The sequence below is a fragment of the Hypanus sabinus genome (genome assembly GCF_030144855.1).
Source record: "Hypanus sabinus isolate sHypSab1 chromosome X2 unlocalized genomic scaffold, sHypSab1.hap1 SUPER_X2_unloc_24, whole genome shotgun sequence".
Lineage (NCBI taxonomy): Eukaryota > Metazoa > Chordata > Chondrichthyes > Myliobatiformes > Dasyatidae > Hypanus > Hypanus sabinus.
This window is the reverse complement of record NW_026778995.1, coordinates 355,313-380,816: the sequence shown is the minus strand read 5'-3', so window position 1 is coordinate 380,816 and position 25,504 is coordinate 355,313. Positions and strand designations below refer to the sequence as shown.

The 25,504-nt window shown below is 43.4% G+C and overlaps 2 long non-coding RNA genes across 4 annotated transcripts; one reads left to right on the top strand and one right to left on the bottom strand.

Annotated features, from left to right (window-relative positions):
• On the bottom strand, positions 1-22,347 carry LOC132385817 (uncharacterized). 3 transcript variants are annotated; one of them, XR_009509299.1, is made up of 3 exons: positions 20,050-22,346; positions 8,945-9,954; positions 1-1,034 (listed from the first exon to the last, which is right to left on the bottom strand). It is a non-coding gene; the product is annotated as an uncharacterized LOC132385817 (long non-coding RNA). The 3 variants fall into 3 exon arrangements; XR_009509298.1 differs by lacking the exon at positions 1-1,034 and adding an exon at positions 1,434-1,571; XR_009509300.1 differs by lacking the exon at positions 1-1,034 and adding an exon at positions 2,030-4,870 and having other exon boundaries at positions 20,050-22,347.
• On the top strand, positions 1,901-14,618 carry LOC132385818 (uncharacterized). Its single transcript, XR_009509301.1, has 3 exons — positions 1,901-2,032; positions 13,110-13,225; positions 14,175-14,618. It is a non-coding gene; the product is annotated as an uncharacterized LOC132385818 (long non-coding RNA).
• Positions 22,348-25,504: the final 3,157 nt, after the last annotated feature.

Here is a 25,504-nt window from a genome sequence, read left to right as displayed (position 1 = left end):
ATTCAGAGAAGTGTATGGTCATCCACTTTGTTAGAGGCAATAGAGAGGAAATAATGTTGAAGAGTAGGAGAATATAAAAGCAAAGATGTATTGTTGAGTATTTATAAAATGTGGCCTCACTTGGACTGTTGAGAGCAGATTCAGGCCCCTTAAGTAGAACAGATGTACTTACATTGCAGAGCGTTCAAAGGAAATTTACAAAAATATTTCAGGATTTATAGGGCTTGTCTGATGAAGAACATTTGATGGCTCGGGGCCTCTACTCACTGGAGTTCAGAATAATGAAATCTATCGAACATTGAAAAGTCTCTATAGAGTGGATGTGGAGAGTTTGTTGACAAGAGTGGGGGAGTCGAAAACCAGAGGACGCAGCATCAAAATCGAGCTTTGTTCTTTCAGAATGGAGATGAGGAGGAATTTCTTTAACCGGAGCGTGGTGACTCTGTGGGATTTGCTGCTATGAGTTGCTCTGGAGTCCAAGTAATTGGGTCTATTTTCGGGAAGAGGGTGATGGATTCTTGATTAGTCAGGGCAGGAAGGGATATGGGGAGAAGGCAGGAGAGTGCGGCTGAGATGGAAATGGATCAGCTGTAATGAAATGGTGGAGCAGACTCGATGGGCCAAACGACCTCATTCTGCTCCTGTATCTGATTAATTTTCACAGCCGATATATTATGAAATAATTTTAATCTCCTTTCTGAACTCTGACATCACACTGTTACAGCGAGGATCAACCCAAGTTGGGGGAAAAATTCTCCTTCCAACTGCTCATGACGCCGGCAACTGGTCTGTCCATCCAATTCCCCAACAGATTTCCTGTGCGTGAGAATGGGAATTTCAATCTGTGACTTAGCTCAGGCTGATTCCTTCCATTAGTATTATTCTCTGTCCCATATTATTCCGAGCTGCGCAGTAACTGAAATGTTCCCACACAGACAGCCTTTGCTGCTGCACAGCTGGTGTTTTGTTGATGCCGTGCTGTTTTCATGATGGTTAAACATTTAACTTTCAGACAAATACTCGGTCCATACGTTCTGAGAAAAATAAATTAGAGAAAACATTGGTATTATTTCAAGTTCTGGTCATGTACGACAGCACTACAAAGAGCATGTGATGTTACATGGCAAACCCTGGAGAGTTTCAAATTACTCTGCCCCTCCGCACAGGTGATTGATGGTGGAGAGCCCATCAGAGGCAATGCCAATGAACATGATGGGGAGGGCAGTCCTTGTTCTCATTGGAGTGTGGCATATTTGTGATGAGAACGCTACAGGTCACTTGTTACCCAGGCCAAAGGTAATTGGTATCATTATGTACCCAAAGCGAATGGTACTAAACAAGTTCTCACAGGTAGAAAGGTCCAGATCAAGATGGAACAAAGGTGATTCCCACAAGGACTAAAGCTGTCCATCGTGCGCACGCGCGAAACACACCGCGACCTTACGCATGCGCATGTGATCGTCTGGTCACGGACGGCGATTTCTGGAACTAACAGGAGAAAGTCTGCAAATGCTGGAAATCCAAAGCGACTCACACAAAACGCTGCAGGAACTCAGCACTTCAGGCAGCATCTATAGAAAATTATAAACAGACGGCGTTTTTTGGCAGAAAGCCTTCTGCAGGGCAGAGAAGCACGGGGGAAGGTGCCAGAAGAGAAATGTGGTGGGGGAGGGGAAGAGGCGAGCTGGAATTTGATGCCGGGTGGGTGGGGAAGGTCAAGAAAGGGTGGGCTGGAGAATAAAGAATCTGATAGGAGGGGAGAGTGGACCAGAGAGAGGGCGTGAGGAGGGTCCCGGGAGGAGTGTAGGAAGGTGAGAAGTACAAGGTCAGAGTGGGGCATAGAGGAGGGTGACGGTAATTTGTTCTCCTGAGTGGAAATCGATGTTCATGCCATCAGATTGGAGGGTACCCAGACAGAATATAATGTGTTGCTCCTCCACGGGGAGAGGAGCTCATCTTGGCACAAGAGGAGTCCACGGATCGACACGGCGGAACAGGACTGGGAATGAAGAATTAAAATGCTTGCTGACTGGTAAGTCAGACTTGTGGAGGATGGTGCGAAGTTGCTCCTAATTGATGACTGCACCCGCAGGGTGGCGGAGCAACAACTTATATTCTGCCTTGGTACGAGTGCACCAGTCTTGTCTGTTTGAATCCAGAGCCCAAGAAAAGCTCTCTTTCGTGTCTCAGTGGTCTTTGACCCCCTGAAGAACTGTTTCTGAGTGACAGCTAAGATCCACCTGCAATTCCTCGGCCCACTTTCCCAACTGGTCCCGATCCCACTGTAACCTTAGACAACCCTCACTTTCTCCACACACCGGTTTAGGTGACATCCACAACCTCACTAATTGTTTGATCTGCATTCTCCAAATAATTAACATACATCATTGTCCAGTTGTAAGCGGATGAATTTACTTTCTCTTTCATCTCCCAGGGGGACGAGACTGCCTGGATCCGGGGTGGGGGGGGTGGGGTGCAGGGAAACACGGGCTTTCAGTGTCTGAGCCGGTGAGGAAGCCGTAAGTGGCCAGCCCACAAGACAAGACAGCAGATCCCCTTGGCAATCAAACCGACCCTCATCAGGCCTTTCACTCCGTGTCCAATCCCCCTCTCAGTGCGAACTCAATCGCCACTGCGACTCCTTCAATGGGGCGACTGAGTCGTGCAGACGGTGTGAAACCACCTCATTTGCGTCGGGACCATTTCCATTCCACCCATACCCAGGCAAAGGAGCTGGTTTTAAATTTGTTTTTACATTGGTTTATTTCTGATTTTAAAAGTTGTCATTTCTGTGTACTGATGTCTGTTTGTCATCCTGAGCAGTTCTGCCTGAAGTTGTTTGGCCTGATTGTTTCTTGGTGAAATTTGACAATGGCGTCTCCCCGGGTTTGGACCTTCATGTCCGTAACCCAACAGGAACCGTCCCTGCTCCCACTCCAGGCTCAGCTGAGAGTGACTGTACTGGCACTGGAGACGGCCCAGTCCCTGACCTCCCAGACTGCACCGTCGGGTAAACCCCGTTACGACTGATACCAGGACATCCCAGAATAAAGGACGAGCCCTTGTCTGGCATCTGCTGGCTCTGACATATCTCTACCCACCCGTACAAGTACAACACTAACACCCCCCGCCCCCAGCGCCGACACCTACCGTCAGTGGGTCCATCACCAGGGACACACATCATGTTCTCTGGCGGCAACAAACCAGCCCGAAGACCCCGGTCTCCGGTTGGCAGCAGCTCATTTGAGGGACCCGCCATTTGGGCTCCACCTCATTCGGGGGCAGACGTTGTGGGTGGGTGAAGCTCATTTCACACTCCTGTGACCCTCTGAGTGAAGAGGTATCCCCTCATGTGCCCCATAAACTCCCCATCTTTCACCCCTAACCCCCTGTCAAGTATCTCTCTGCTGAGACTCACAGAACACAATCCCAACACTGAGTGTTTCTTCATCAAGCAGCTTTATTCTTTATTACCTGCCGGGGGTAAGTTCACCTCCATTCTCACCACGGATGGGAGGGGACCTCAAACACAGCGTTTACAAAATATTCCTTCTGTCCCCTCGTTTCGGTCACATGGAAGAGTAAAATAATCATAATCTGATTATTATTACTCTAATGGTTATTCCATAGTGTAAAACCGTATTCTCTCATCCAGATTCCAAAAATGGCTTCCTGAGGGGTTATCATTGTGGAACTGTACAATGTAAACCAGTATCCCACCATCCTCCCAGCGTCCCAAATTGCCACCGGCTTCCTGAGGGGTTATCATTGTGGAACTGTACAATGTAAACCAGTATCCCACCATCGTCCCAGCGTCCCAAATGGCCACCGGCTTCCTGAGGGGTTATCATTGTGGAACTGTACAATGTAAACCAGTATCCCACCATCCTCCCAGAGTCCCAAATGGCCTCCGGCTTCCTGAGGGGTTATCATTGTGGAACTGTACAATGTAAACCAGTATCCCACCATCGTCCCAGAGTCCCAAATGGCCACTGACTTACTGAGGGGTTATCATTGTGGAACTGCTCTCCCACTTCTCTCATTCTATCTGCTGCCTCTCAAATATAATCCATCAGGTGAGTTACATTTTCAGATTTGTCTGGTGTGTTGGTGCAACACTCTTGTCCAATTAAAGCACACATATCCCAATTTTTATCTAATATAAAGTCTCGGGTGGCTGGAAAACGATGCTGGAGAGGCAGTGACGGGAGACAAAGAAATGGTAGACAGACTGAATAAGTGTGTTGTGTCTGTCTTCACAGAGGAAGACACCAGCAGAATGGTGGGACTTCCGGGTGTCAGGAGTCAGAAGTGTGCAAAGTTACCAGAACCAGAGTGAAGGTTCTTGAGGAACTGGAAGGCCAAGTTAGATAAGTCACGTGACCCAGATGGTGTACACCCCGGCTTTCTGAAAGAGGTGGCTAAAAAGATTGTGGCCCCATTAGTAATGAACATTCAGGAATCACAATGTTCCGGAATGGTTCCTCAAGAATGTAATATTGCCAATGTCACACCACTTTTCAAGAAGGGAGAGAGGCAGAAGAAAGGAAACTATAGGCCAGTTAGTCTGTACGCAGTGATTGGGAAGATGTTGGAGTCGATTATTAATGATGAGGTCTGAGAGTACCGTGTCACAAGATAAAATAGGCCACAGTCAGCATGGTTTCCTGAAGGGAAAATCTTGCCTGACCAACCTGTAGAAATTATTTTAAGAAATAACAAGCAGGACAGACAAAGGAGAATCGATTGATGTTGTTCACCTGGATTTTCAGACGGCTTCTGACATGATGCCACACACGAAACTGCTTTAACAACCCACGAGCCCATGGTATTACCGGAAAGATTCCAGCATGGACAAAGCCGTGGCTGACTGAGAGGAAGCAAAGAGTGGGTATAAATGGAGCCTTTTGATGAGTGGGTTCCACAGTCGTCAGTGTTGGGACTGATACTCTTTCTGTTAAATGTCACTGATGTGCATGATGAAATTGATGACCTTGCTGCAAAGTTTACAGGTGCTATGAAGATGGTTGAGGGTCAGGTCGTTTTGAGGAAATAGAGAGACTATGGAAGGTCATCAACAGATGAGGAGAATGGGCGAAGAAGTGGGAGATGGAATTCAGTGTCAGCAAAGGGTATCAGCATGCACTTTGGTAGAAGAAATGAAAGGGCTGACTATTTTCCAAATACTTCCTAAAGGTCAATTTGCAAATTGAGTCTGTGGTGAAGAAGGCAAATGTAATGTCAGAATTCATTTCAAGAGGAATTGAATATAAACGCAGGGATGTAATGTTGAAATTTTTGTAAGCACTGGTGAGGCCTCACTGGGAGTACTGTGAGCAGTTTTGGACTCATCTGAGAAAAAGATGTGCTGAAACTGGAGAGTATCCAAAAGAGGTTCACGTAAATGATTCCCAAATTAAATATGTTGTCATATGAGGAGTATTTGATGGCTCTGGGCCTGTGTTGAGTGGAATTCAAAAGAATGAGAGCAGACCTAATTGAAATATATCAAATAGTGAAAGGATTTTAAAGTGAATACGGAGAGGATGTTTCCTATTTTGGGACAGTCTAAGACCAAAGGACACAGCCTCAGAATAGAGGGGTGTCTTTAGAATGGAGATGAGGGGGAATTTCTTTAGCCAGAGAGTAATGAATCTATGGATTCTATGGATAGTGAATCATAGGCAGCTGTGGAGGCCAAATCTTCATGTACATTTAAGGCAGAGGTTGATAGTTTCTTGACTGGTCAGGGCATGATGGGCTACCAGAAGAAGGCAGGGGATTGGGGCCAAGAGGGAAATTGGATCCGCTAAAATGAAATGGCGGAGAAGACTCGATGGGCCAAATGGCCTAGTTCTGCTCCTATATCTGATGGTCTTATGGCAATCATCAGCAAGAGCCAGGAGCTAATTATTGACTTCAGGAGGAGGAACCAGGAGATCTGTGAGCCTGTCCTCATCAGAGATCAAAGGCGGAGAGGGTCAGCAACCTTAAATTCCTCAGTGGCATCACTTTCCAGGATGTGTCTTGAGCCCAGCATGGAAGTGTAATTACGAAGAAAGCACAGCAACATCTCCATTTCCTTAGAAGCTTGCAAAGATTCAGCATGACATCTACAACCTTGACTAACTTCTGCAGGTGTGTGTGGAGAATATGTTCAGTGGTTGCATCATGGCCTGGTATGGAAACACCAAAGCCCTTGAAAGGAAAATCCTGCAGAAAGTAGTGGATACGGCCCAGTACATCACGGGTAAAACCCTCCCCACCACTGCGCACATTTCTCTGGTGTGCTGTCATAGGAAAGCTACAACTATCATCAAGGAACCCACCATGTGAAACATGATCTCTTCTCACTGATGCCATCAGGAAGAAAGTGCAGGAGTCTCTGGACCCACACAACCAGGTTCAGGAACTGTTATCACCCTTCAAACATCAAGTTCTTCAAACAGAGGAGATAATCTTACTCAAATTCAATTGCTCCATCACTGAACTGTTCCTATAACCCATGGACACATTCACAGATTCTTCATCACCTGTTCATGGTAATTATTTATTACTTTTTTTTTTCTTTTGTATTTGCACAGTTTGTTGTCTTTTGCACATTGTATTTTGTCTACAATGTTGGGTTCGGGCTTTCATTGATTCAATCATGATTCTTTGAGTTACTGAGTTTGTCCGAAAAAAAAATATCTCAGGATTGAACATGGTGACATGCGTAAAAATCGATAATAAACTTACTTTGTAAATTTTGAATTCTACATTTAAATTACTCTCTCAAACACACGTGCTTTGTAATTTCTAAAGGTTCAGCATCGACTGGCTAAATGATTTGGCTCTGATCAGAATGATCGTCCCATCACAATGACCCCTCTTCTGAGGTACCCCAGCTACAGGAAAGATTCCTGAATCAAACTGGGATCACTGTTTCAAGCGTGTACGCACACACACAGACACACAGCTGTGATGAAGAGCTTTGAGGGGGTTGGTCCTGACTGGAATCAACTCCTGTCTGTGCATGGACCTGGACCCACTGCAATTTGCCGATCACCACAATCTGTCTACAGCAAATGCAATCTCACAGGCTCTCTTCTCAGCCTTAGATCACCCGGACAAAAGCAATGCACAAGTCAGGCTGCTGATTACAGCTCAGCGTTCAACACAATCAGACCCTCAATTGTAATCAACAAGCTCCAAAACCTGGGCCTCTGCACCTCCTTCTGCAACTGGATCCTCACCAGGAGACCCCAGTCTGTGTGGATCAGAAATAACATCTCCTCCTTGCTGACAATCAACACCGGCACACCTCAACGATGCGTGCTCATCCCACTGCTCTACTCTCTCAACACCACGTCTGTGTGTCTAGACTCATCTACAAACTTGCTGACAACCCAACTATTGTTGTTGGAATTTCAGATGGTGACGAGGAGGAGTGCAGGAGTGAGATAGATCAGCAAGTTGAGTGGTGTCACAGCAACAACCTTGCACTCAGCATCATGAAGACAAAGAATTGATTGTGGATTCAGGAATGGGAAGTCAAGGGAGCACACACCAGTCCTCATTGTGGGATCAGAAGTGAAAAGGGTGAGCAGTTTCCATTTCCTGCATGTCATCATCTCTGAGGAACCATCCTGGGCCCAACATATTGATGCAGTTACAATGAAGGCACAACATCCGCTATATTTCATTCGGAGATTGAGGGGAATCGGTCTGTCACTAAAGACACTTGCAAATTTCTACAGATGTACTGTGGAGAGCATTCTAACTGGTTGCATCACTGCCTGGTGTGGAGAGGCCACTGCACCGGATTGGAAAATCCTGCAGAAAGTTGTAAACTCAGCCAGCTCCTTCATGGGCACCACAGCATCCAGGACACATTCAAAAGATGAGGCCACAAAAAGGTGGCATCCATCATTACGGACCCCCATCACCCAGGACATGCCTTCGGCTCATTGCTACAGGACCCTGAAGAGACACTCAATGTCTCAGGAACAGCTTCTTCCCTCCACCGTCAGATTTCTAAAAGGACAATGAACTCTCGAATACTTCCTCAGTATTTTCCCTCACGTTTGCCACTACATTTCAAATTTAATTTTATAAATACTTGTTCTAATTTATAGTTTTTATTACTATGTATTGCAATGTACTGCAGACACAAAGGAACAAATTTCACCACATATGCGGATGATATTAAACCTGATTCTGATACACCAACACACACAGCTGGGCTCAGAATACAACACTCCCACATTCCTCCCTTTGTGACACCCTGCTTGCTCCATGGCCCCCGGTATGAAGCTCAAACTGTTGCAACACCTGCCCTTTAAATTCATGGCTGAGGCTGTGTTGTGTCTGTTCACTGTTTGAGTTCGATATTAAATGAAGAGCATTGAATGGGAAGTAAGGTTTGAATAGAAGAATAACGATCTCCTCTGAAGGTATATGGGGTCCTGGTGAGAGCGTACATGGAACACTGCACAGGTCTGGTCTCCCTCCCGGAGTCAGCTTGTGGGATGAAGGGAATGAAGGGATTTCCCAGATTGATTTAGGAGGTGAGGTAGTGTCCTTGGAGAGATTATACTAACCGGGCCTGTCTCAGAATTAGAGAAATAAAAGGCCGTCTGACTGAGACAGACAGAGTCTCACAGGGTATTGACAGTGTTGAGGGAGAAATGATGTTTCCTTTGGCTGTGGTGAGGAATGGGGGTCACAGAATCCGAGTACACCTCAGCACGACTGAAATGAGGAGGAATTTCCTCATCCAGAGGGCAGTGAAACTTTGGAATTTTCTCCACAAGGTTTCTAAATTTGAAGGACAAATTTTAGGGCTCTGCGATGCTGGGAACGTTGCGTGAAAGTGGCGCTGAGGTCAAAGATCAGGCATGTTCTGTGTGAAAGGCGGAAAAGACGGAAAGTCTGTTTATTTGTTCCTAAAGTCCGAGTTTACCTTTGCGCCTGGTTCTCCCTTGACCTTCAGCCTGTCCTTTTGCACAGGGGAGCGCTCACACACCGGAGTTCCATCGGCAGCCGCTGCGGGCCAGCTCCCGGATCCCAGCAGCAGGAGATAGGACCGGGAGGAAACTCCGGACAACAGGCCCCGATCCACGGCGGGTAAAGACCGGGCACCCCCTGTGTGATTGAAACATCTCACGGTGTCTCCGCCCGAATCTTCACCTCCACCATCGGAAGGATTCAAAACTCCGGCCGCTGTTGCAGCCTTTACCCGGGGATCTGCTCCCAATCTCGGGTCTCTCACCGGGTCCACTCGTTCCCGGTTCCAAACTTCGGTCCGCCCAGCATCCCGCCCACTGACACTCCTCAGCCAATGGAGGCAAGAGTCTCTCAGGGGTGTTCTCTGATTGGCTGTGAGTGTGTCCGAGGACGGGCTGCTGCCGGTTGCTGGATATGTCAGTCAAGGTTTGATATCAGAAACAAAACAAGTTCCCAAAGGCTCAAAGTTCAAAGTAAAATTAGTAAACCCAGATAAGACATTTTCAAAACAGAAAGTAAAATCCACATTAATATAATGATCTATAAATTGACAAACATCAACCCAAAATGTTTTAACATATTCACAATCCCAAAACAGATGAAAAAAATCCTCTGGTTATAAACCACAAAAATAACAGTTAGTTTCAATATCAGAATTAACCCGTCAGATAAACACTATTTGGATAATATCTATGCATAGTTTTAAATAAGCCCCAAATACTCCTCCACCTCAGATTACCCAAGCGACTGTTCCAAAAACTAACAGTGTACATATAAGTCACCACATACAACACCTACAAACATACAGAGCAAAGCTACAGAACGGTAGCTATATCTGGATCACTGAAAGATCAGCCAGAGTGCAGAAGACAACAAACTTCGCCAATGCAAATAAACAACGAGAACATGAAATAACGGCAGCGGCTGCCGATAGATGTCCGGTGCTCTCAGCGCTCCCTGTTCAATCTGACAGGACAAGAAATAGTGAGGCGCAAAGGTAAACTCGTGTTTCAGAAAATAAGAAATAGAGAAGGTGTGGCCATTCGGCCCCTTGTGCCTCTTCTGCCCTTTACTCAGAACATGCTTGACTTTTGACCTCAGCACCACTTTCCTGCAACTTCCCATCACCGCTGAGCCCCAGGATATGTCTATTCAATTCCGAAACCTTGTGGAGATAATTGCAGTGATTCACTGCACTCTGGGTGAGGAAATTACTCCTCATCTCAGTCCTGCTGAATTGTTCTCGGATTTTGAGTCTGTGCCCGCTGGTTCCACACCTTATGGGAAACATCATTCCAGCCCTTCTGCTGTAAATATCCTGTGAGATTGTATTTCTCTAATTCTGAGACAGGAATGCGATCTGTCTCTGTCAAACCACCTCTTATTTCACTCATTTTGAGACAGTCCCAGTACGATGATTTGTTGTGGGAGCAACTCTATGGACAGCAGGTGAGTGCAGTTATCCTGTGTTGTTCCGCACCCTGATGGTTGAGGGGTAGTAACTGTTCCTGACCCCGGAGGGGCGAGTCCTGAGGCTCATGTACCTTATACCTGATCACAGCAGTGAGAAAAGAGCCTGCCTGTGTGGTGAGCCTGATCACAGCTGCCTGTATCACCGTCCCCTCTGGCCTGCCCTATCCGGGACCAAAGGGATTGTGGAGAGTAAATGTGGTACTCTGTCGAGTATCAGTGTGATCTGTCCCCTCTGGCCTGCCCCATCCGGGACCAAAGGGATTGTGGAGAGTAAATGTGGTACTCTGTCGAGTGTCACTGTGATCCGTACCCTCTGGCCTGCCCTATCCGGGACCAAAGGTATTGTGGAGAGTAAATGTGGAACTCTGTCGAGTATCAGTGTGACAAGTGTCCTCTTCATCTGCACCGTCCGCACGATCCTGCCACCCGTTCTGGGTTCTTCGTCAGGACCCGAACTCCATCTCCTCACTACCGTTTCTCTGTGCTCACTCTCGCTTTTCCCCAGTCCCGTTAAAGAGTCAATTGCGCTCCATATTCATCAGAATTTATGTCACCCGGGGCCAGGTCTGACACGGCGAATTGAGATTAGTTAACTTAAAGGAGTGGGCAGGCTTGGACCTGAGACAGTTTAGAAAAGTCTGCACTGCCAGCTGGACTTACTGATAAGTCCAGGGGTTTGCCGGCATTGGACTCTCACGTATCCTTAAAACGAGCTATAAAGTACGCAAGGGATTCTCCTTTTTTCTGTAGTTATCGGGTAAATTCACCAAAATCCGCTTGCAGTCGTGCTGTCATTCAAATGGGTTCCCATACCTCAGTGACCCACCGTACCATGGCTTGTATTACATCAGCCCCTCTGGTGGCTCCCGGTCACCTTTGGGCATCTGCCTGGGAAAGGGGTACCCACTCCCTGTCCCTGCCCGAGAGGTTCCATATATATCCCTGAAGAGTGGCACAAGTCCCCGGGCAGGGTCTGGAAAGGGGAACCCACTCCCTGTCCCTGCCCGAGAGTTTCCAGATATATCCCTGAGGAGTGGCGCAAGTCCCCGGGCAGGGTCTGGAAAGGGGAACCCACTCCCTGTCCCTGCCCGAGAGGTTCCATATATAACCCTGAGGAGTGGCACAAGTCACCGGGCAGGGTCTGGAAAGGGGAACCCACTCCCTGTCCCTGCCCGAGAGGTTCCATATATAACCCTGAGGAGTGGCACAAGTCTCCCGGCAGGGTCTGGAAAGGAGAACCCACTCCCTGTCCCTGTCCGAGAGGTTCCATATATAACCCTGAGGAGTGGCACAAGTCCCCGGGCAGGGTCTGGAAAGGGGAACCCACTCCCTGTCCCTGCCCGAGAGGTTCCATATATAACCCTGAGGAGTGGCACAAGTCTTCGGGCAGGGTCTGGAAAGGGGAACCCACTCCCTGTCCCTGCCCGAGAGGTTCCATATATAACCCTGAGGAGTGGCACTAGTCACCGGGCAGGGTCTGGAAAGGGGAACCCACTCCCTGTCCCTGCCTGAGAGGTTCCATATATTACCCTGAGGAGTGGCACAAGTCTCCCGGCAGGGTCTGGAAAGGGGAACCCACTCCCTGTCCCTGCCCGAGAGGTTCCATATGTATCCCTGAGGAGTGGCACAAGTCCCCGGGCAGGGTCTGGAAAGGGGAACCCACTCCCTGTCCCTGTCTGAGAGGTTCCATATATAACCCTGAGGAGTGGTACAAGTCCCCGGTCAGGGTCTGGAAAGGGGAACCCACTCCCTGTCCCTGTCCGAGAGGTTCCATATATAACCCTGAGGAGTGGCACAAGTCCCCGGGCAGGGTCTGGAAAGGAGAACCCACTCCCTGTCCCCGTCCGAGAGGTTCCATATATAACCCTGAGGAGTGGTACAAGTCCCCGGTCAGGGTCTGGAAAGGGGAACCCACTCCCTGTCCCTGCCCAAGAGGTTCCTTATATAACCCTGAGGAGTGGCACAAGTCCCCGGGCAGGGTCTGGAAAGGAGAACCCACTCCCTGTCCCTGCCCGAGTGGTTCTATATGTAACCCTGAGGAGTGCAGGCAAGTCCTCGGTCAGGGTCTGGAAAGGGGAACCCACTCCCTTTTTCAATGAATTCAGGTAATGCCCCTGGTCCGGACGGTTATACTGCCAAATTTTTAAAATCCTTTTCTTCTATACTTGGTCCTTGGCTTTGTAAAAATTTTAAAGATGCGTTAACTGTAGGTAAATAACCACAATCTTTTTATGATGCCTCCATTTCTCCAATTCTTAAAAAAGATAAAGACCCCACTGAATGTGAATCCTATCGGCCAATATCCTTGCTGAATACGGATTCTAAGATTTTTCCTAAAATTCTTGCCACCAGATTAGAAAATGTATTACCTCAAATTATCTCGGAAGATCAGACCAGATTTATTAAAAACTGTTATTCATCTTTTAACATTAGAAAATTTATTAATATAATTTATACTTCATCTAAAATACCAGAATGTCCTTTTCTTAGATGCTGAAAAAGCATTTGATAGAGTTGAATGGCTATATTCATTTTATACTTTGCAGAATTATAATTTTAGCTTGAAATTTATATCATGGATTAAATTAATGTATTATAAACCTTTGGCTTTGTTTCTTACCGATAATTAAAGATCTCCTTTTTTTCAGTTGTCCCGTGGGACCAGGCAAGGTTGCCCTTTAAGTCCTCTATTATTTGACATTGCTTTGGAACCTTTAGCCGTTGCCATTCGTGAATCACCTAATATTTTTGGTATTACCCGTGGGTAAGGGACTTATAAGTTATCATTATATGCTGATGATTTGTTACTATACATATCTGACCCTGAGAGATCTATTCCTGCTATTTCATCCTTGCTTGCTCAGTTTAGTAGCTTTTCTGGCTACAAACTGAATTTTAATAAGTGTGAATTATTTCCATTAAATATGCAAGTTCCAATTTATAAACACTTACTGTTTTAAGTTGTCACAGATCATTTTACTTATTTGGGTATTAAAATTACCAAGAAACATAAGGGTTTATTTAAAGTTAATTTTTTTACCTTTAATTGAACAAATCAAGCAACTTGTTACCAGGTGGTCCCCATTATCTCTGTCATTGGTTGGTCGAATTAATACTATCAAGATAATAGTATTACCCAAATTTTTATATTTATTCCAAGCATTACCAATTTTTATTCCTAAATCTTTTTTTGATATTATTGACTCCAAAATATCCTCGTATGTGTGGCAGAATATAAATCCTAGATTAAGTAAAAAATATTTACAGAAGCCTATGAAGGAAGGTGGTTTTGCTTTGCCAAACCTGAGATTTTACAATTGGGCAGTTAATATTCAATATTTAATATTTTGGACACAAGAATTGGTCGTAGTACCTTGCCCACAATGGGTAAATTTGGAGTGTAAATCTGTACAAGACTTCTCATTGTTTTCTATTTTAGGATCTTCGCTTCCTTTTGCTTTATCTAAACCAAATAAACAAATAGCTAATCCTATAGCTAAACATACATTAAGAATATGGTTTCAGTTTCATAAATTCTTTGGCTTGAATAATCAAGCCCTATTATATCTAAATTCTTTTTCCAGCCCTCTTTTATGGACTAAGCCTTTGTGTTATGGAAAACAAAAGCTACAACATGTTTTCGTGATCTATTTTTAGATAACAGTTTTATGTCCTTTGAACAGCTATCCAGACTAAAACTCTTTTTTTTTCAGATACTTGCAAGTTAGAAATTTCTTGAATGTGAGTATTTTCTGCAATTATGTCCAATGGATATTATAGAAAAAATTCTGGCTCTGAATCCTTGCCAGAAGGGTTAAGCAGCCATCATTTATCATATGATCATGAAAATACAGCCAGGAGTATCAGAAATAATTAAGAAGGATTGGGAAAAAGAACTTCACTGTCTTATACCCACAGAGCAGTGGGAGAAAATTTTACAATTAGTCAACTCTTCTTCTATTTGTGCTAAACATGCCTAATACAATTTCAGGTTGTTCATAGGGCTCACATGTCCAAGGATAAACTTGCTCGATTTTATTCTTATGTTAATCCAACCAGTGACAGATGTCAGTCTGAAGTCACTTCATTGACCCACATGTTCTGGTCTTGCCACTATTTTCAAAATTACTGGAAAGATATTTTTGCTATTATTTCAACAGTTCTGAATATCAAAATGCAACCGCATCCTATTACTGCAATTTTAGGTTTACCAATGGTGGATAATAGTCGTTTATCCCCCCCCCCCCCTCAGCCCGGCAGATGATTGCATTTGTTACATTAATGGCGAGAAGATCCATCCTACTGAATTGGAAATAAATTAATCCACCAACGATATTTCAGTGGTTTTCTCAAACTATTTCTTGTTTGAGTTTAGAAAAAATTACAAGTGTTGTCTTTGACCCTTCAGTTAAATATGAAGAAACTTGGAGACCATTTATTCAACATTTTCATATAAGCTAAACTGACTTTTCCTAAACCTTACTTTTAATATCCTTAATTATTTGGATGGAGGTGCGGAGTTATTGACGCTACTGTGTATAATTGATATAATGCAATGGCCCATGTCGGTTAGGATTTTTTCCTTTTTTTTGGGGGGGGGGAGGGTTCCTTATTTTATCCATTTTTTATAACCACTATGAGTTTGGGAGGTTAATATCATGTATTTGTATTTATACCTTAACCTATTAATTATGTACTCTCAAGCTCTTTGTATTCATGTTTCATTTATGTTTGTTTAAAATCAACAAAAAGATTTAAAAAGGACTACTCAGAGGAAAGGGTGGAATAGGCGCAACGGGCCGAGTGGCCTGCTCCTGTTTCCTTTTTCTGAAGTCCGAGTTTACCTTTGCGCCTAGTTCTCCCTTGACCTTCAGCCTGTCCTTTTGCACAGGGGAGCGCTCACACACCGGAGCTCTGGTGTTCTCTGATTGGCTGTGAGTGTGTCTGAGGGCGGGCTGTTACCGGGAGCTGGAGCTGTCAGTCACAGTTTGTTCTCAGAATCAAAGCAAGTTCCCCGAGGCCCAAAGTTCAAAGTAAATTTTATTATTATTTTTCAATATTTAAACAATTTATTAAACACAAACAAAAACAGAAACATTAAACATATGCTAACAAAGTCAGGGAATCACACAAAAGCAGCAACGAATATATAACCATTAACTTTAAATATACAAATAAACAAGGAAAGCCGCTGTAAATATTTATGACAGAGAAATGATCCCCATGAGATTTAGTGTTATTAGTAAACCCAGATAAGACATTTTCAAAACTAAAAGTAAAATCCACATCAATATATTGATCTTTAAATTGACAAACATCAACCTAAAATGTTTTAACACATTCACAATCCCAAAACAGATGAAATAAATCCTCTGGTTATAAACCACAAAAATAACAGTTAGTTTCAATATCAGAATTAACCCGTCAAATAAACACTATTTGGATAATATCTATGTATAGTTTTAAATAAGCCCCAAATACCCCTCCACCTCAGATTCCCCAAGCGACTATTCCAAAAACTAACAGAGTACATATAAGTCGCCACATACAACTCCTACAAACATACAGAGCAAAGCAACAGAACGGTTACTATATCTGGATCACTGAAACATCAGCCAGAGTGCAGAAGACAGCAAAATTCTCCAATGCAAATAAATAATGAGAACATGAAATAACCGCAGCAGCTGCCGATAGATGTCCGGTGCACTCAGCTCTCCCTGTTCAATCTGACAGGATAAGAAATAGTGAGGCGCAAAGGTAAACTCGTGTTTCAGAAAATAAGAAATCGAGAAGGCGTTGCCATTCGGCCCCTTGCGCCTCTACTGCCCTTCCACTCAGAACAAGCTTGTCTTTTGACCTCCGCACCACTTTCCTGCAACTTCCCATCACCGCTGAGCCCCAGGATATGTCTATTCAATTTAGAAACCTTGTGGAGATAATTGCAATGATTCACTGCACTCTGGGTGAGGACATTTCTCCTCATCTCAGTCCTGCTGAGTTGCCCTTGGATTTTGAGTCTGTGACCGCTGGTTCCACACCTTATGGGAAACATCATTCCAGCCCTTCCGCTGTAAATATTCTGTGACATTGTATTTCTCTAATTCTGAGACAGGAATGTGATCTGTCTCAGTCAAACCACCTCTTATTTCACTCATTTTGAGACAGTCCCAATATGATAATTTGTTGTGGGAGCATCTCTATGGACATCAAGTGAGTGCAGTTATCCTGTGTTGTTCCACAGCCTGATGGTTGAGGGGTAGTAACTGTTCCTGACCCTGGTGGGGCGAGTCCTGAGGCTCTTGTACCTTCTACCTGATTCCAGCAGTGAGAAAAGAGCCTGCCTGTATGGTGAGCCTGATCACAGCCGCCTGTATCACCGTCCCCTCTGGCCTGCCCTATCCGGGACCAAAGGGATTGTGGAGAGTAAATGTGTTACTCTGTCGAGTATCACTGTGATCCGTCCCCTCTGGCCTGCTCTATCCAGAACCAATGGGATTGTGAAGAGTAAATGTGGTACTCTGTCGAGTATCACTGTGATCCAGGCTCTCTTTCTGCCAGTTATTATTCTAGTCTGTGATTGCAGTGCGACAATCTCTGGCCCAATGTCCCCTCTTTCTACAAACCCCGTCTCTGTCCTTAGCCAAGTGTCCTCTTCATCTGCACCGTCCGCACGATCCTGCCACCTGTTCTGGGTTCTTCGTCGGGACCCGAACTCCATCTCCTCATGACCGGTTCTCTGTGCTCACTCTCGCTTTTCCCCAGTCCCTTTAAAGAGTCAATTGCGCTCCATATTCATCAGAATTTATGTCACCCGGGGCCAGGTCTGACACAGCGAATTGAGATTAGTTAACTAAAAGGAGTGGGCAGGCTTGGGCCTGAGACTGTTTAGAAAAGTCTGCACTACCAGCTGGACATACGGAGCTGTCCAGGGGTTTGCCGGCATTGGACTCTCACGTATCCTTAAAACGAGCTATAAGGTACGCAAGGGATACTCCTTTTTTCTGTAATTATTAGGTAAATTCACCAAAATCAACATGCAGTCGGGCTGTCATTCAAATGGGTTCCCTTACCTCAGTGACCCACCGTGCCACGGCTTGTATTACATCATCCCCTCTGGTGGCTCCCGGTCACCTTCGGGCGTCTGCCTGGGAGAGGGGAACCCACTCCCTGTCCCTGCCCGAGAGTTTCCAGATATATCCCTGAGGACTGCAGGCAAGTCCCCGGTCAGGGTCTGGAAAGGGGAACCCACTCCCTGTTCCTGCCCGAGAGATTCCATATGTAACCCTGAGGAGTGGCACAAGTCCCCCGTCAGGGTGTGGAAAGGGGAACACACTCCCTGTCCATGTCTGAGAGGGTCCATAGGTAACCCTGAGGAGCAGCACAAGTCCCCAGGCAGGGTCTGGAAAGGGGAACCCACTCACTTTTTCAATGAATTCAGGTAAAGCCCCTGGTCCAGACGGTTATACTGCTGATTTTTTTAAATCCTTTTCTTCTATATTCGCTCCTTGGCTTTGTAAAATTTTTAAAGATGTGTTAACTGTAGGTAAATAACTACAATCTTTTTATGATGCCTCCATTTCTCTAATTGTCAAAAAAGATAAAGAACCCACTGAATGTGCATCCTGTCAGCCAATATCCTTGCTGAATATGGATTCTAAGGTATTTACCAAAATTTTGGACACTACATGAGAAAATATATTACCTCAAATTATCCCTGCAGATCAGACCAGATTTATTAAAACCTGTTATTCATCTTTTAACATTAGAAAATAAATTAATATAATTTATGCTGATGATTTGTTACTATACATATCTGACCCTGAGAGATCTATTCCTGCTATTTCATCCTTGGTTGCTCAGTTTGGTAGCTTTTCTGGCTACAAACAATTTTAATAAGAGTGAATTATTTCCATTAAATATGCAAGTTCCAATTTATAAACACTTACCATTTAAAGTTGTCACAGATCATTTTACTTATTTGGGTATTAAAATTACCAAGAAACATAAGGGTTTATTTAAAGTTAATTTTTTACCTTTAATTGATCAAATCAAGCAACTTGTTACCAGGTGGTCCCCATTATCTCTGTCATTGGTCAAATTAATACTATCAAGATGATAGTATTACCCAAATTTTTATATTTAATCCAAGCATTACTAATTTTTATTTCTAAATCGTTTTTTGATATTATTGATTGCAAAATATCTTCATACATGTGGCCGAATAAAAATCCTAGATTAAGTATGAAATATTTACAGAAGTCTAAGTGGGAAGCTTTTTTGGCTTTGACAAACCTAAGATTTTACTACTGGGCAGTTAACATCCGATAGTTAATATTCTGGACACGAGAATTGGTGTAATGGGTAAATTTGCCCACAATGGGTAAATTTGGAGTGTAAATCTGTACAAGACTTCTCATTGTTTTCTATTTTAGGACCTTTGAACAGCTATCCAGCCTAAAACTTTTTTTTTAGATACTTGCAAGTTAGAAATTTCTTGAATGTTAGTCTTTTCTGAAATTATGTCCAATGGACTTTACAGAAAAAATTCAGGCTCTGAATCCTTGCCAGAAGGGTTTAGTAGCCATCATTTATAATACAATCATAAAAATACAGCCAGGAGTATCAGAAATAATTAAGAAGGAATGGGTAAAATAACTTTACTGTCTTATACCCACAGGGCAGTGGGAGAACATTTTACAAATAATCAATTCTTCTTCTATTTGTGCTAAACATGCCTAATACAATTTAATGTTGTTCATAGGGCTCAGTTGTCCAAGGATAAACTCGCTCAATTTTATTTTTACGTTAATCCAACCTGTGACAGATGTCATTCTGAAGTCACTTCATTGACCCACATGTTCTGGTCTTGCCCCTATTTGCAAAATTACTGGAAAGGTATTTCTGGTATTATTTCAACAGTTCTGAATATCAAATTGCAATCCTATGACTGCATTTTTTGGTTTAACAATGGTGGATAATGGTCGTTTATCCCCCCTCAGCCCTGTAGATGATTGCATTTGTTACATTAATGACTAGAAGATCTATCCTATTGAACTGGAAAGAAATTAGTCCTCCAACGATATTTCAGTGGTTTTCTCAAACTATTTCTTGTTCGAGTTTAGAAAAAATTACAAGTGTTGTCTTTGACCCTTCATGAAGAAACTTGGAGACCGTTTATTCAACATTTCCATAAAAACTAAACTGACTTTTCCTAAACCTTACTTTTATTGTCCTTAATTATTTGGATGGAGGTGCGGAGTTATTGACGCTACTGGTATAATTGATATAATGCAATGGCCCATGTCGGTTAGGATTTTTTCCATTTTTTTGGGAGGGGAGGGTTTCTTATTTTCTCCATTTTTTTTAACCACTATGAGTTTGGGAGCTTAACATTAATAAGGTATTTATACCTCAACCTATTAATTATGTACTCTCAATCACTTTGTATTCATGTTTCATTTATGTTTGTTTAAAATCAATAAAAAGATTTAGAAAGAAAGGACTACTCTGAGGAAAAGGTGGAATAGGCGCAACGGGCCGAGTGGCCTGGCCTGCTCCTGTTTCCTATTTTCTGAAGTCCGAGTTTACCTTTGTGCCTGGTTCTCCCTTGACCTTCAGCCTGACCTTTTGCACAGGGGAGCGCTCACACACCGGAGCTCCATCGGCAGCCGCTGCGGGCCAGCTCCCGGATCCCAGCAGCAGGAGACAGGACCGGGAGGAAACTCCGGACAACAGGCCCCGATCCACGGCGGGGAAAGACCGGGCTCCCCCTGTGTGGCTGAAACATCTCACGGAATCTCCGCCCGAATCTTCACCTCCGCCATCGGAAGGGTTCAAAACTCCGGCCGCTGTTGCAGCCTTTACCCGGGGAGCTGCTCCCAATCTCGGGTCTCTCACCGGGTCCACTCGTTCCCGGTTCCAAACTTCGGTCCGCCTAGCGTCCCGCCCACTGACACTCCTCAGCCAATGGAGGCCAGAGTCTCCCAGTGGTCTTCTCTGATTGGCTGTGAGTGTGTCCGAGGGCGGGCTGCTGCCGGGAGCTGGAGATGTCAGTCACCGTTTGTTCTCAGACTCATAGCAAGTTCCCCGAGGCTCAAAGTTCAAAGTAAATTTTATAATTACTTTTTAATATTTTAAATTTTTATTGAACACAAACAAAGACAGAAACACTAAACATATGCTAACAAAGCCAGGGAATCACATAAAAGCAGCAACGAATATATAACCATTAACTTTAAATATACAAATAAACAAGGAAATCCGCTCTAAATACTGTTGGACAGAAGGGACTGTATCTAAGAGGAGTCACAAAACAAGAACGTTTACAGAGATAACACAAAATATTGACAGATTTGTACAGTCTTTACAGGTTTCTGGTTACGGGAAGTGTTCAGAGTATAAACGTATAGTTTGAAGTCTGAGGTAAAAATCTAAATGAAGGTTTCTTATTGCTGTGTTTGCATTTATGGATACAAAATTTGCTGTAAATTAACAAAAGATTTATGATAGAGAAATGATCCTTGTGAGATTTGGTATTACTAGTAAACCCAATAAGACATTTTCAAAACAAAAAGTAAAATCCACATTAATATATTAATCTATAAATTGACAAACATCAAACCAAAATGTTTTAACATATTCACAATCCCAAAACAGATGAAATAAATCCTCTGGATATCAACCACAAAAAGAACAGTTAGTCTCAATATCAGAATTAACCCTTGTCAAATAAACATTATTTGGATAATATCTATGTATAATTTAAAATAAGCCCCAAATACTCCTCCACCTCAGATTCCCCAAGTGACTATTCCAAAAACTAACAGAGTACATATAAGTCGCCACAAACAATTCCTGCAAACATGCAGAGCAAAGCTACAGAATGGTAACTATATCTGGATCACTGAAAGATCAACCAGAGTGCAGAAGACAACAAACTTCGCCAATGCAAATAAACAATGAGAACATGAAATAACCGCAGCGGCTGCCGATAGATGTCCGGTGCTCTCAGCTCTCCCTGTTCAATCTGACAGGACAAGAAACAGTGAGGCACAAAGGTTACCGAGTGTTTCAGAAAACAAGAAATCGAGAAGGCGTGGCCATTCGGCCCCTTGCGCTACCACTGTCCTTCAACTCAGAACATGCTTGACTTTTGACCTCAGCACCACTTTCCTGCAACTTTCCATCACCGCTGAGCCCCAGGATATGTCTATTCAATTTCGAAACCTTGTGGAGATAATTGCAATGATTCACTGCACTCTGGGTGAGGACATTTCTCCTAACCTCAGTCCTGCTCAGTTCTCCTCGTATTCTGAGTTTGTGAGTGCTGGTTCCACACCTTCTGGGAAACATCATTCCAGCACATCCACTTTAAATATCTTGTGAGATTATATTTCTCTAATTCTGAGACAGGAATACAATCTGTCTCAGTTAAACCACCTCTTGTTTCACTCATTTTGAGACAGTCCCAGTACGATCATTTGTTGTGGGAGCAACTCTATGGACATCAAGTGAGTGCAGTTATCCTGTGTTGTTCCACAGCCTGATGGTTGAGGGGTAGTAACTGTTCCTGACCCTGGTGGGGCGAGTCCTGAGGCTCTTGTACCTTCTACCTGATTACAGCAGTGAGAAAAGAGCCTGCCTGTATGGTGAGCCTGATCACAGCCGCCTGTATCACCGTCCCCTCTGGCCTGCCCTATCCGGGACCAAAGGGATTGTGGAGAGTAAATGTGGTACTCTGTCGAGTATCACTGTGATCCGTCCCCTCTGGCCTGTCCTATTCGGGACCAAAGGGATTGTGGAGAGTAAATGTGGTACTCTGTCGAGTATCACTGTGATCCGTCCCCTCTGGCCTGCACTATCCGGGACCAAAGGGATTGTGGAGAGTAAATGTGGTACTCTGTCGAGTATCACTGTGATCTGTCCCCTCTGGCCTGCCCTATCCGGGATTGAAGGAATTGTGGATAGTAAATGTGGTACACTGTCGAGTATCACTGTCACCCAGAAACACTTCCTGCCCCTTATTATTCTTGTCTGTGATTCCAGTGCGACAGTCTCAGGCCTAATGTCCCCTCTTTCTACAAACTCCTTTTCTGTCCTTAGCCAAGTGTCCTCTTCATCTGCACCGTCCGCACGATCCTGCCACCCGTTCTGGGTTCTTCGTCGGGACCCGAACTCCATCTCCTCACTACCAGTTCTCTGTGCACACTCTCGCTTTTCCACAGTCCCTTTAAAGAGTCAATTGCGCTCCCTATTCATCAGAATTTATGTCACCCGGGGCCAGGTCTGACACAGCGAATTGAGATTAGTTTACTTAATGGAGTGGGCAGGCTTGGGCCTGAGACAGTTTAGAAAAGTCTGCACTGCCAGCTGGACACACTGATCTGTCCAGGGATTTGCCGGCATTGGACTCTCACGTATCCTTAAAACGAGCTATAAAGTACGCAAGGGATTCTCCTTTTCTCTGCAGTTATGAGATAAATTCTCAAAATCCGCATGCAGTCGGGCTGTCATTCAAATGGGTTCCCTTACCTCAGTGACCCACCGTGCCAGGGCCTGTATTACATCAGCCCCTCTGGTGGCTCCTGGTCACCTTCGGGCATCTGCCTGGGAAAGGGGAACCCACTCCCTGTCCCTGCCCGAGAGGTTCCATATATAACCCTGAGGAGTGGCACAAGTCCCCGGGCAGGGTCTGGAAAGGGAAACCCACTCCCGTTTTCAATGAATTCAGGTAAAGCCCCTGGTCCAGACGGTTATACTGCTGAATATTTTTAAATCCTTTTCTTCTATACTCGCTCCTTAGCTTTGTAAAATTTTTAAAGATGCGTTAACTGTAGGTAAATAACCACAATCTTTTTATGATGCCTCCATTAATCCAATTCTTAAAAAAGATAAAGACCCCACTGAATTTGCATCCTATTGGCCAATATCCTTGCTGAATACGGATTCTAAGATTTTTACCAAAATTTTGGCCACTACATGAGAAAATGTATTACCTCAAATTATCTCTGAAGATCAGACCGGATTTATTAAAATCTGTTATACATCTTTTAACATTAGAAAATAAATTAAAATAATTTATACTTCTTCATCTAAAATACTAGAATGTCATTTTTTTAGGTGCTGAAAAAGCGTTTGATAGATTTGAATGGCTATATTTAGTTAATACATTGCAGAATTTTAATTTCAGCTTGAAATTTATATCATGGATTAAATTAATGTATTATAAACCTTTGGCTTCACTTCTTACCAATAATCAAAGATCTCCTTTTTTTCAGTTGTCCCGTGGTACGAGGCAAGGCTGCCCTTTAAGTGCTCTATTATTTGACATTGCTTTGGAACCTTTAGCCATTGCCATTCGTGAATCACCTAATATTTTTGGTATTACCCGTGGGTAAGGGACTTATAAGATATTATTATATGCTAATCATTTGCTACTATACATGTCTGACCCTGAGAGATCTATTCCTGCTGTTTCATCCTTGCTTGCTCAGTTTAGTAGCTTTTCTGGCTACAAACTGAATTTTAATAAGTGTGAATTATTTCCATTAAATATGCAAGTTCCAATTTATAAACACTTACTGTTTTAAGTTGTCACAGATCATTTTACTTATTTGGGTATTAAAATTACCAAGAAACATAAGGGTTTATTTAAAGTTAATTTTTTACCTTTAATTGAACAAATCAAGCAACTCGTTACCAGGTGGTCCTCATTATCTCCGTCATTGGTTGGTTGAATTAATACTATCAAGATAATAGTATTACCCAAATTTTTATATTTATTCCAAGCATTAACAATTTTTATTCCTAAATATTTTTTTGATATTATTGACTCCAAAATACCCTCGTATGTCTGGCAGAATAAAAATCCTAGATTAAGTAAAATATATTTACAGAAGCCTAAGAAGGAAGGTGGTTTTGCTTTGCCAAACCTGAGATTTTACTATTGGACAGTTAATATTCAATATTTAATATTTTGGACACGAGAATTGGTCGTAGTACCTTGCCCACAATGGGTAAATTTGGAGTGTAAATCTGTACAAGACTTCTCATTGTTTTCTATTTTAGGATCTTTGCCTCCTTTTGCTTTATCTAAACCAAATAAACAAATAACTAATCCTGTAGTAAAACATACACTAAGAATATGGTTTCAATTTTGTAAATTCTTCAGCTTGATTAAGTTTATCTTATCAACCCCTATTATATCTAACTTTTTGTCCAGCCTTCTTTTATGGACGAAGCCTTTGTGTTTTGGAAAACAAAACGTATAACATGTTTTCGTGATCTATTTTTAGATAACAGTTTTATGTCCTTTGAACAGCTATCCAGCCTAAAACTCATTTTTTTTTTAGATACTTGCAAGTTAGCAATTTCTTGAATGTTAGTCTTTTCTGAAATTATGTCCAATGGACATTACAGAAAAAAATTCTGGCTCTGAATCCTTGTCAGAAGGGTTTAGTAGCTATTATTTATAATATGATCATGAAAATACAGCCAGGAGTATCAGAAATAATTAAGAAGGAATGGGTAAAATAACTTTACTGTCTTATACCCACAGGGCAGTGGGAGAACATTTTACAATTAATCAATTCTTCTTCTATTTGTGCTAAACATGCCTAATACAATTTAAGGTTGTTCATAGAGCTCACATGTCCAAGGATAAACTCGCTCTATTTTATTCTTATGTTAACCCAACCAGTGACAGATGTCATTCTGAAGTCACTTTATTGACCCACATGTTCTGGTCTTGCCCGTTTGCAAAATTATTGGAAAGATATTTTTGGTATTATTTCAACAGTTCTGAATATCAAATTTGCATTCGTGTTTCATTTATGTTTGTTTAAAATCAATAAAAAGATTTAAAAAGGACTATTCTGAGGAAAGGATGGAATAGGCGCAACGGACCGAATGGCCAGACATGCTCCTGTTCGTTATTTTCTAAAGCACGAGTTTACCTTTGCGCCTTGTTCTCCCTTGGTTTTCAGCCGTTCGGATTGCACAGGGGAGCGGTGAGAGCTCCGGAGATCCACCGGCAGCCGCTGCG